The sequence below is a fragment of the Dendrobates tinctorius genome, unplaced genomic scaffold, assembly GCF_039654945.1.
Source record: "Dendrobates tinctorius isolate UK_male_01 unplaced genomic scaffold, ASM3965494v1 ptg000022l, whole genome shotgun sequence".
Lineage (NCBI taxonomy): Eukaryota > Metazoa > Chordata > Amphibia > Anura > Dendrobatidae > Dendrobates > Dendrobates tinctorius.
Window position 1 is genome coordinate 4,081,637 of NW_027361690.1, and position 12,192 is coordinate 4,093,828.

A 12,192-nucleotide genomic window follows, 5' to 3' on the forward strand; every position below is an offset into this window, starting at 1 on the left:
AATGGCACAATCGTGGACCAGCTGACGGTGCTGGATCACGGTTACTAAGCAGGAGGTACCTGTGCTACAAAGCACTACCGAGGACCAGCAGATGTTGCTGGAACTCAGATACCGAGAAGGAGGCACCTAGGCCAAAGGCACTGCCAAGAACCAGCTGACGGTGCTGGAACCCGGAGGGGTAGCCGAAGGAACAAGAGCCAATGGCACAACCGTGGACCAGCTGACGGTGCTGGAACATGGTTAATAAGCAGGAGGTACCTGTGCTAGAAAGCACTACCAAGGACCAGCAGACGTTGCTGGAACTTGGATACCGAGAAGGAGGCACCTAGGCCAAAGGCACTGCCGAGAACCAGCTGACGGTGCTGGAACTCGGAAGGGTAGCAGAAGCTACAAGAGTCAATGGAACTACCGAGAACCAGCTGACGGTGCTGGAACCCGGATGGGTAGCAGAAGGAACAAGAGCAAACGGAACTAGCGAGGACCAGCTGATGGTGCTGGAACCCGGAGGGGCAGCAGAAGGAACAAGAGCCAAAGGCACAACCGTGGTCCAGCTGACGGTGCTGGAACACGGTTACTAAGCAAGACGTACCTGTGCTAGAAAGCACTACCAAGGACCAGCAGACGTTGCTGGAACTCGGATACCGAGAAGGAGGCACCTAGGCCAAAGGCACTGCCAAGAGCCAGCTGATGGTGCTGGAACCCAGATGGGTAGCGGAAGCTACAAGAGTCAATGGAACTACCGAGAACCAGCTGATGGTCCTGGAACCCAGAGTGGCAGCTGAAGGAACAAGAGCCAATGGCACATCCGTGGACGAGCTGACGGTGCTGGAACACGTTTGCTAAGCAGGAGGTTCCTGTGCTACAAAGCACTACCAAGGACCAGCAGACATTGCTGGAACTCGGATACCGAGAAGGAGGCACCTAGGCCAAAGGCACTGCCGAGAACCAGCTGACGGTGCTGGAACCCAGATGGGTAGCAGAAGCTACAAGAGTCAATGGAACTACTGAGAACCAGCTGACGGTGCTGGAACCCAGAGTGGCAGCTGAAGGAACAAGAGACAATGGCACAACCGTGGACCAGCTGACGGTGCTGGAACACAGTTACTAAGCAGGAAGTACATGTGCTAGAAAGCGCTATCAAGGACCAGCAGACATTGCTGGAACTTGGATACCGAGAAGGAGGCACCTCAACCAAAGGCACTGCCGAGAACCAGCTGACGGTACTGGAACCCGGATGGGTAGCAGAAGGTACCCATGAAAAACAAAGTTGCAAGGCTGCGAGACGGCCGCAGTTACCGAAACCCACAGTCCTACAGGGGGTGCTTGTCCTATTGGCACTATGGAACCAGCCTTTATTACCAGAACCCACAGCCCACATAGGAAGCACCGAAACTGCAGGCACCATAGACTCGGCTAACCCGACCGCAACACGACTGGACAACGTATTGGTGGCAAAGTGACGTTGACACTACCCGGAAACAGCAGGCGTGCTGGAACCAGGCTGGCCAGGAGGGAGTACCCATGCCAAAGACACTTCTGAGCAGCAACTGGCGATGTTGGAGCTCAGGGTCAATCAGGGTGTAGGCTGAGGCCTAATTTTATCAAGTTTAATATCTGTTGTAGACTACTACTGATTTTAAACGTGCTCCAACTAGGCCTCTGGCTCCACTAGTAGTGGGAATGTGGACAGAGCAGGAGACATTGCCGGACACACAACAGGTGATCAGCTGATATTACTGAACCCAAGTAACACAGGAACAAGTGTTGATTGTGCAGATGCCACTTCTGAGCAGCAACTGGCGGTGTTGGAGGCCAGGGTAAATACTAGAGACAGAGTGGAGCCAGAGGCCTAATTGGAGCAAGTTTGAAATCAGTAGTAGTGTGAATGTGGAGGCAGCAGGAGACTTTGCCGTCCACACAGCAGGGGAGCAGCAGGCATTACTGAACCCCACTAACACTGGAGCATGTGTTTTTCTCTGTGCAGACGGCAATTCCGAGCAACAATTGGCTGTGTTGAAGCCCAGGATCAATCATGGAGCAGGCTGAGGCCTAATTGAAGCAAGTTTTATATGTGATGTAGTTTGAATGTGGAGGCAGCAGGAGACATTGCCGTCCACACAGCAGGGGAGAAGCAGGCATTACTGAACCCCACTAACACTGGAGCATGTGTTTTTCTCTGTGCAGACGGCACTTCCGAGCAACAACTGGCTGTGTTGGAGCCCAGGGTCAATCATGGAGTAGGATGAGGCCTAATTGCAGCAAGTTTTATATGTGATGTAGTTTGAATGTGGAGGCAGCAGGAGACTTTGCCATCCACACAGCAGGGGAGCAGCAGGCATTACTGAACCCCACTAACACTGTAGCATGTGTTTTTCTCTGTGCAGACGGCACTTCTGAGCAACAACTGGCTGTGTTGAAGCCCAGGGATTACAGGTCAGGTGGTAGAAACATGAACACAACAGGAGACCTGGATACTGTTGCCAACCAATTATTTATTCTGGAAGAGGACTGGAAAATTCTGACGAGATCCAGGCCTTGTTTATTTTCAGAAAAGTAAGTCGGTCAACGTTATCGGAGGATAGTCACGTGCAACTGTCTGTTAGTACACCACCTGCGGCACTAAAGAAGCGTTCCGATAATACACTGGCAGCAGGGCAAGCCAGCACCTCCAATGCATACTGGCTAAGCTCTGGCCATGTATCCAGCTTAGAGACCCAAAACTTGAAGGGGGAAGAGCCGTCTGGGAGTACACTGACAGGGCAAGACATGTAGTCTGTCACCATCTGACGGAAATGTTGCCTCCTGCTGACTGGAGCCGTCTGTGATGGTGTAGACATTTGTGGCGGGCACACAAAACTTTGCCACATTTGGGCCATACTGGTTTTGCCTTGTGCTGAGGCACTGCCTCTGCTCCCTCTTTGTGCAGGGCTTCCTCCACTGCCTCGACGCACAGAGCTGCTTTGTAAAGCACTAGCAGCACTGCTCTCGGGTGGAATGGAGAACATGATGGACTGCACCAGTGTGTCTTGGCACTCCCGCATTTTACGCTCCCGGTTCAACGGTGTTATGAGGCTTTGTAAGTTGTCCCGGTAGGGAGGATCTAGGAGGGTGTACACCCAATAATCAGCTGTGTTGAGAATGTGGGCGATGCGGCGGTCGTTTCTCAGGCACTGCAGCATGAAATCAACCATGTGCTGCAGACTCCCAACTGCCCTAGAAACGCTGTCCCCTGCTTGAGGCGTCATCTCTGCCTGCTCTGCATCACCCCACCCTTGCTGTACATACTGACCAGAGCATTGTGTACCTTCCTCCTCTGGAGAAATGTCTTCCTCCTCCATTGACTCCTCCTCATCCTCCTCACAAAGTGTCCCCTGCCTAGGCCTTTGTGAGGAACCACGTAGCACAGACTGTCCAGAAGCAGATAGCATTTGGGACTCCTCATCCTCCACCTCTTCCAAAACCTCCTCCCTTAGTGCTTGCAGTGTTTTTTGAAGCAGGCAGATAAGGGGGACAGTCATGCTGGCTAGTGCATCATCTGCACTCGCCATCCACGTGAAATCATCGAAGGCAAGCGAAACGAGGCAGATGTCCTTCATAGAGGCCCACTCAGTGGTGCTGAAGTGTGACCAGCGCACAGTGCGACTTGTTTGCGCCTGATGCAGCTGGTACTCCATTACTGCTGCCTGCTGCTCACACAACCGCTCCAACATATGTAACGTTGAATTCCACCTGGTGGGTAGGTCACATATGATGCGATGTTCTGGAAGGCGTAATCGGCACTGCAGAGCTGCAATACGCGATCTTGCCGTGCTGGAACGTCGCAAGTGAGCGCACTCTATGCGAACCTTGTGCAGCAGTGCATCAAGATCCGGATAGTCCCTCAGAAAGCTCTGCATGACCAAGTTGAGCACATGTGCCAGACATGGGATGTAAGTGAGGTTGCCTAGGCCCAGAGCTGCCCCCAAGATTTCGGCCATTGTCACACACTACGAAGCCTGGCTGGAGATTCGCTGGCAGAAACCACACGTCGCTCTCCTGCTTGATGGCATTCCAGAGCTCCTGTGCTGTGTGGCTTCGATTCCCCAACAAAATTAATTTCAGTACGGCCTGTTGACGTTTGACCATGGCTGTGCTCATATCGGTCGTAACAGGCTCCTGCAGCGCTGATTCTGAGGAACTGGAGTATGAGGAGGAGTCAATGTGTACAGACTGGATTCCTGCAATTCTTGGAGTTGGCAGAACACGTGCAGCGCCACTCTCAAGATCTGTACCCGGCTCCACAACATTGACCCAATGGGCAGTGAGGGAAAGGTATCGTCCCTGTCCATGGGTACTGGTCCACGCATCGGTGGTCAGGTGGACCTTGCTACTGACGGCGTTTAGTAGCGCATGTTTAATTTTTCCCTCCACATGCTTTTGCAGGGCAGGGATGGCTTGCCTGCTGAAATAAAAGCGGCTGGGCATGGTGTATTGTGGGACTGCCAATGCCATGAAGTTCCAGAAGGTGTCAGTCTCCACCAGCCTGAATGAGAGCATTTCAAGGGCCAGTAATTTTGCTCGGGGATGGTTTGCCGAGTATGGCCGCCTTTTCTCCTATGCCTGTGCTATCGATGGCTGTAAAGTGGCATGGGAGTGTAAGGATGAACGGGAACATGGTGCTGTGGATGGAATGTCACTGGGTCTCTGGACAACAGTGCCAGAGGTTCTTCCATGGCAATCCTGTGAGGAAGCCGAACCAGCTGTGTGTGAACTGGAGGAAGAAGGTGCAACACGAGCTGAAGAGGTGGTAGGTGGTGCTGCAGGTTGGCCTACGTCTTCAGTGTGTCCTTGTAACTCCACCACGTGCTTGGTCCGCATATTTGTGGTATTGAGGTTGCTGACACTTTTCCCTCTTTTGACTTTCTGATGACACAGCTTGCATTTGACAAAGCAAATGTCATCTGCAACTGTGTCAAAAAAGGACCACGCACTGCAAGTCTTGGGAGCGCCCGTTTTGGCTTTTGGAAGAGGAATGCTCCTAACGGGTGCCGAAGTGGAGGCTACAGGCAACCAAGTCTGCCCCCTCCCTCTCCCTCCTGTTTTGGCCATTCAGGGAATCTCTTCCTTAGAGCTGCTCACACCACCTTCCTGTTCCTCACGCCATGATGGGTCAAGGACCTCATCATCTACACTCCCCTCTTCAAACACCTGCTTCTCCTGGGTAGTCTCGCCAGCACCGTACGCACCAGAAAGTGGCACCTGAGTCTCATCATCATCTGATGCGTACTGAGGTGTGCTGACCATAGGCACTGGCCCACCCGCCTCTTCAGATTCAGAGGGACAAAGCAGTTCCACTTCACATTCTTGAATGCTGCTTGGCTGGCCCCCTCTTTCCAAGCCAACAGATTCAGAGAACAGAAGTAGAGACTGTGATGGCTCCTGTACAGGGCTCTCTGACTGCCTGGGCAATTTGGCAGGCGGTGAAGAGACATATGGTTGCTCTTCAGTGTTCTGGCCCTGAGAGGACGTGGAAGTCATTGAAGTCGATGCGTTAGCTGCCATCCATCTGACAACAGCTTCAATTTGCAGTGGGGTATGGCGAGGTCCTACAAAGCTGCGCATAAAGGACTGTTGCCTGGTAAAACTGGGGGATGCTGACTCACTGGTGCCCGCAGCAGGCACAGAATCCCCACGTCCTCTCCCTGCAGAATCCCCACGTCTTCTCGCTGCTGAAACTCCACGCCCACGTGCCTTTTTCCCTGCCTTCTTCATCTTGGTAGACTGATAAAGATAGGCAGAAAAGTACAAAGGGGGGGCTTAGTGTGCTTATTCCTGAACAGCTGCTAACAGGTATAAGAAACACTAATTTTATTAAGTGTGTGGACTACACTTTAATATGAGCTAATGTGGCCTACACAACTGTCAAATGGAGTGTTTGGTGAACTTTATTTTGATTTTTTTTCAAAAAAGCAAAAAGGATGTGACCAAAGATTTGAAAGCGATAGTATCACAAACTTTTTGGAGCTATTACAATGCAGGAAGGCAACCTACAATGCAAAAGATGAGGCTCCAAAAAATAGGGTAATACTAATCTAGCTGCGGCTGAAGGGCACAAGCCAGAAAAAAGGCTCCTCTATCTACTCCTATATAGTGTTTGCAACCAACCAATGTAGATGGATACGGATGGATGCACACTAATAGGAGAATGAAAATGAGCTGCAATAAAAGAAAAATATGTATGAGGCAGTGACGCACGCTGAGCAGCCTCCAGCCAGACGTAGTTACAGGACTCACTACAGTGTGAGCTGCACTCACACACAGAGACCTCTCAGACAGCCGTGAACAGTGCAGAAAACTGGGCACTAGCACTGAAAGGCTGCATAGAGGCTCCGCTGTCTACTCCTATAGTGTTTGCAACAAACGTATATAGATACGGATGGATGCACACTAATAGGAGAGTGAAAAATGAGCAGCAATAAAAGAAAAATATGTATGAGGCAGTGACGCACGCTGAGCGGTCTACAACCAGACGTGGCTGCAGGACACACTTTTGTGAGCTCATTTTCTCGTTCACCTTTGATGTCCGATGAACTCCCTCTGCTGGTGAAAGGAGGTGGTGAAACTGATTTGGATGGGAGAAACCTGTCACCTGAACAGGTGGATTGCGATTGGACATTCGGAATCTCTGAGTGGATATAAGGCAGCTGACGCCCATTTTTGTCCCTGATCGGTTAAATCTCTTTTGCTCTGTCTTCAGAATATATCGGAGTACTGATATAGGGATTTTGAAGTCTAGTGACTTCAGGGTCGTTTTTCCTATCAGACATGTTGGGCGGCACGGTGGCTCAGTGGTTCGAATCCCACCAAGGACAACATCTGCACGGAGTTTGTATGTTCTCCCTGTGTTTGCGTGGGTTTCCTCCGGGTACTCCGGTTTCCTCCCACATTCTAAAGACATACTAATAGGGAATTTAGATTGTGAGCCCCATTGGGGACAGTGATGATAATGTGTGTGCAAAACTGTAAAGCGCTGAGGAATATGTTAGCGCTATATAAAAAAAATAAAATAAAAAATAAAATAAAATAAAGAATAAAGACATGTTGGGACATTTTTGGTAGGGTTTTTGCGGATTGCAGCTAGCATCTTTTCTGTCCTTTCCTATCTAGTTAGTTGGGCCCCATCATTTGCTCTGCCTGTCTTTCTGTCTGTGTTTGTGTTTTCATCTGTTTTCACCGACAATACATGTTGGGGGCTGTCTATTGCTTTGGGGTCTGCTCTGGGGCAGTTTAGATTTCCCCTTTCTTTCTTTAGGCTTATTTAGTTCTCCGGCTGTGAAGAGGCATCTAGGATCACGGTAGGAATGCTCCACGGCTACTGTTGTTGTGAATAGGATCAGGGGTCTGCAATCCGCTAGCTACCAACCTCTCTGGTTTTATGGACTTAGCTTGCATTTTTGTTTTTTCCTCCTTCGGTGACTCATTCATAACAACACACTACACAGCGTGAGCTGCACTCACACAGACCTTGCAGACAGCTGTGAACACTGCTGCAAGGCAAAAGAAAGCTACAGTGGTTGATTATGTAGCCTGGGTAAAGCACAATATGATTTGGAAAATCGCTATCTCTAACTGTCCCTCAGAGTCTTGAACAGCAGCCTGTCCCTAACTGAATTCACAGCAGAGTGAACCCGAAATGGCGGCGGCGGCTTTTATAGTGCATCATGACATCTTTTCAGCAGCCAATCACAGCCATGCCATTACTTAACATACCTACATGCCTAACAGGATGTGCCCACACTTCTGAGGATTGTCATTGGCTGAATCAAATCAAACTGGCTCATAGCATTATGGGAACTTCCCATTCCGGTATTCGATATGCTAAAAGTATCGAAACTCGGTATCAGAATTCCGATACCGCGAATATCGGCCGATACCCGATATTTGCGGTATCGGAATGCTCAACACAAGTCAGGACGTAGCAATAGATTGGAAAACCAGAACAGGCAATGGACGGTACAATAGGGACAAACTGCAGCGGAGTAACAATAGCCAAGCCAGGAGGTCAGAACCGGAGAAGACAATAGTACCAAAACGAGAGACGGAATACAGAGTGAGGGAACAGGCCGGGTCATACACGGGAATCAAACAAGCAATGCAGAATACACGCACACCAGGGGGGTCGGTCAGACACACAGCCAGAATAACAGTATAGCTGACAGAGAAAGCTAGTCTGGAGTGAGTATAAATACCCCTCCCAGATCCAAAGAGAGGCCAGCAAAAGTTAACCCTGTGAGAACAGGACATTAACCATGTACTAACCATGACATGAGGGTTAGGATCGCACCTGCAATCACTCGACTTTCCATCTGTACTTGTATCCATCTCGTAACTGTGACGGACTCAGCTCCTGCTGAGCCCATTTTTTGAGTGGACCCTCTGGGTCGTGGCACCCACCCACCGAGGGCGAGCTGACCTTGTGAGAATCCACCCCCTATACAGGGAGTGTCAGGGGCAAGACCAAGGGGGTGAGCCACCACGACTGCTGGGACCAGACGGCCGGCTCAGGGGACACTAGACGAGTGTCTGACGACAAGGACAAGCAGGAAGCAAGACGAGACTAGACGTAGGTGCAAGGTATCTTCATTAGAATAACACAAGATCACATACAGAGAAAACAAGCAAAACGTGCAAGGTGCGCGCGTGGGCACGCCAAGGTCCATAACATGGTACGTGCCAGATGGCACGCCTAGGCACAGGTAATGGCAAGATGGCATCGGACTCCGGACTGCTGGCAAACCGACAGGGTCCAGGGATCAGGCTGCGGACGTCAGCTCCGGACATCAGGCCGTAGTCATCTGGTTCCGGACCTCTGGCAACGGTCGGCAGGTTCCGGGCATCCGGCAGGCAAACCAGGGTTCAGGCAAGGAGGCACGACAGATATCCAAGCAGGGTGCGTGTTTAGGGAACACGCCAAGGTCCAAGGCTAGGTGCGTGTGTAGGGGACACGCCAGGGTCCAAGGCTAGGTGCGTGTGTAGGGGACACGCCAGGGTTCAAGACTAGGTGCAAGGCAAGGTGCGTGTGTAGGGGACACGCCAGGGTTCAAAGCGAGGTGCGTGTGTAGGGGACACGCCAAGGTTCGCAAACGAGACAGGGTGCGTGTGTAGCCACGCCAAAGCATAGAATAAGACAGTGCGTGTAGAGACACGCCAAGGTACAAGGTATAAGACAGAGTGCGTGTAGAGACACGCCAAGGTTCAAGGTACAAGACAGAGTGCGTGTAGAGACACGCCAAGGTTCAAGGTACAAGACAGAGTGCGTGTAGAGACACGCCAAGGCACAAGACAGAGTGCGTGTAGAGACACGCCAAGGCACAAGACAGAGTGCGTGTAGAGACACGCCAAGGCACAAGACAGAGTGCGTGTAGAGACACGCCAAGGCACAAGACAGGGTGCGTGTAGAGACACGCCAGGGTTCAGAGCAGGGTGCGTGCTAGGAGCCACGCCAGGGCACAAGGAAGGGCTGCGTGCTAGGAGCCACACAGGGACGCACACCTCACTGGCCAATGCACACGGCTGTAACGCCAGCACGAGGCACGACTAAGGCACAGGAGGGGGCAAAGGAACCTTCGTGCTAGGAGCCACGCCAGGTTCAGGGCAGGGTGCGTGCTAGTAGCCACGCCAGGGTTCAAGGCAGGGTGCGTGCTAGGAGCCACGCCAGGGCACAAGGAAGGGCTGCATGCTAGGAGCCACGCAGGGGGCACGCCACACTGGCCAGTACACATGGCTGTACACAAACACGTGGCACTTACCACGGCACAGGAGACGGCCAAGGGGAACCCACGCCGGGGTTCAATGCAAGGACAAGGCAGGGAACAAGGCAAGGAATACAGGCAGAAACAGAGCCAGGTCAGAGAGAGGACAGAGTCTAGCAGCGGAGCGTAGGCAGAAGCCCAGAGCCGGGCCAAGGGAAGACCTTGGGACTAGACAAAGAAACGAGCACTAAGGAGAGGAGAAATGGTGCGTGTGCCAGGGAGCACTACAGAGCACATAGGAGAGAGCGAGGCAGAGCAAGCAAGGACTGAGACCATAGGGAGGAACACAAAGCAAGGAATAGCAAGGCAGAGAACACAGGGAGGACTACAAGTCAAAGCATAGCAAAAGCAAGACATGGCAAAACAGGCGAGGCAGAGAACAAAGGAAGGACTACAAGTCAAAGCATAGCTAAGGCGAGACATAGCAAAACAGACTAAGACAAAGAACAGCAGAAGGACTACAAGGCAAAGCAAGGCAAAGACAAACATGGCACGAGAGACAACACAAGACAAGAGGCGGAATACGAGCACGGAGCGTGTGCAGAGACGCACTACAGAGCAAAGTGCAAGGGCACAGAATAGAGGGAGCAACCCCACAGACCCAGAGCCTTGCAGGGAAGCAACACAATAATCAGGCCCTGAGCATAGGAAGAGGCGGCCTGATATAGGGCATAGCACCTCCTCCTCCAGGTCAGGACCAGGGGAGAACTTCTGGGATTCTAGACATGACGAGATGATAGCAGAACCAGACAGTGCAGGATCTTAGGAAACGTCACATGATCAGGGTTTCAGACATGACGAGATGATCACCGAACCAACCAGTGCAGGATCCTAGGAAGAACACATGATCCGGGATTCTAGACATGACGAGATGATTGCAGAACCAGACAGTGCAGGATCTTAAGAAACATCACATGATCAAGGACTCCAGACATGACGAGAAGATCACAGAAGGCAGAGCAGAAACGCAGGGATCCTGCAGCTCAGACATGAGGTGAGTCTGCACACAGCTCTAGCGAACATGCAGGACAGCAGACAAAACATGCGCATGCACATCGCTCCAGGAGTTCTTGAGACAAACAGACATGGCAGACATGGCGGACGTGACAGTATCCTCTTGCAGAGAGTCTGAACTGCCTTACTGAGACTGAAATATATATGAAGATTGAAAAATACCCCAACAGTGTATACTGGTGTACGCTTCAAATACATTACCCTTTTTCTACTTTTTAGATTCTTGTCTAATCCATACTGAGGCTGTGAGTTTCTTTGTCGGACTTCGGAAATATACACAGAGATTTTTAATGCTTAATTTATGCTACATATATACCTGTTATCCGGTGATACTGTACCCTTTCTCAACTTTCTACAATCTTGTCGAATCCATACTGGGCCTGAGACTATCTGAGACTGCCTCCTGATATATAGACATAGATTTTTAATGTGTAAACTATGCTACATATATACCTGTTATCCGGTGATGCTGTACCCTTTCTCAACTTTCTACAATCTTGTCGAATCCATACTGGGCCTGAGACCATCTGAGTCTGTCTCCTGATTAGAGATGAGTGGTGTTCGAGTCTTCCTGTTCGCCAAGTTCAAATTCGAGCTGTTTTGGGCAGTGTTCGAGCCGTTCGTCGAACTTGAACATTTTGCTTAAAATTCGGCTGTTCGAGGTTCCATTCGAGAACGGTTCGTTCACCAAAAGCGTAACTTTATTTTCACATTAATAATGGTTTTAAATGTTAATAGACAGTTTCATGGCATAGTAGCGGTGTCTGGTAGCCAGCGGTGTAGTGCACCTGTCAAGGAGCTACACCGTGTGTGTTTCTAATAATTTTTTTACCGCATCTTGTCCAGAAAATCCTTTTGGGCCTTGTAGCTATGCCGCCTGTTTATGAAAGATGATGACACCCAATTATACGCTTCTTCTCCTGACATCACGCCAGCCTTTCTAGAAAACACCGGCGACTGTCTAAACGCTGTGTCTGACATCATGTCCTCACTATATCTAAAACTGAACCTGTCAAAGACTGAACTCCTTGTGTTTCCTCACTCTACTAATTTACCTATACCCGACATTGCCATTTCTGTGTGTGGCTCCACTATTACTCCTCAGCAACATGCCCGCTGTCTTGGGGTCATACTTGATTCCAAGCTTTCCTTTGCCCCCCACATTCGATCACTGGCTCGCTCTTGTCATCTGCACCTCAAAAACATTTCTAGAATTCGACCTTTTCTTACTTTTGACTCTGCAAAAACTCTTACTGTTTCTCTTATTCATTCTCGTCTCAACTATTGTAACTCTCTTCTAATCGGTCTCCCTCTTACCAAACTCTCTCCTCTCCAATCTGTCTTGAATGCTGCAGCCAGGATCATATTCCTCACCAATCGTTATACC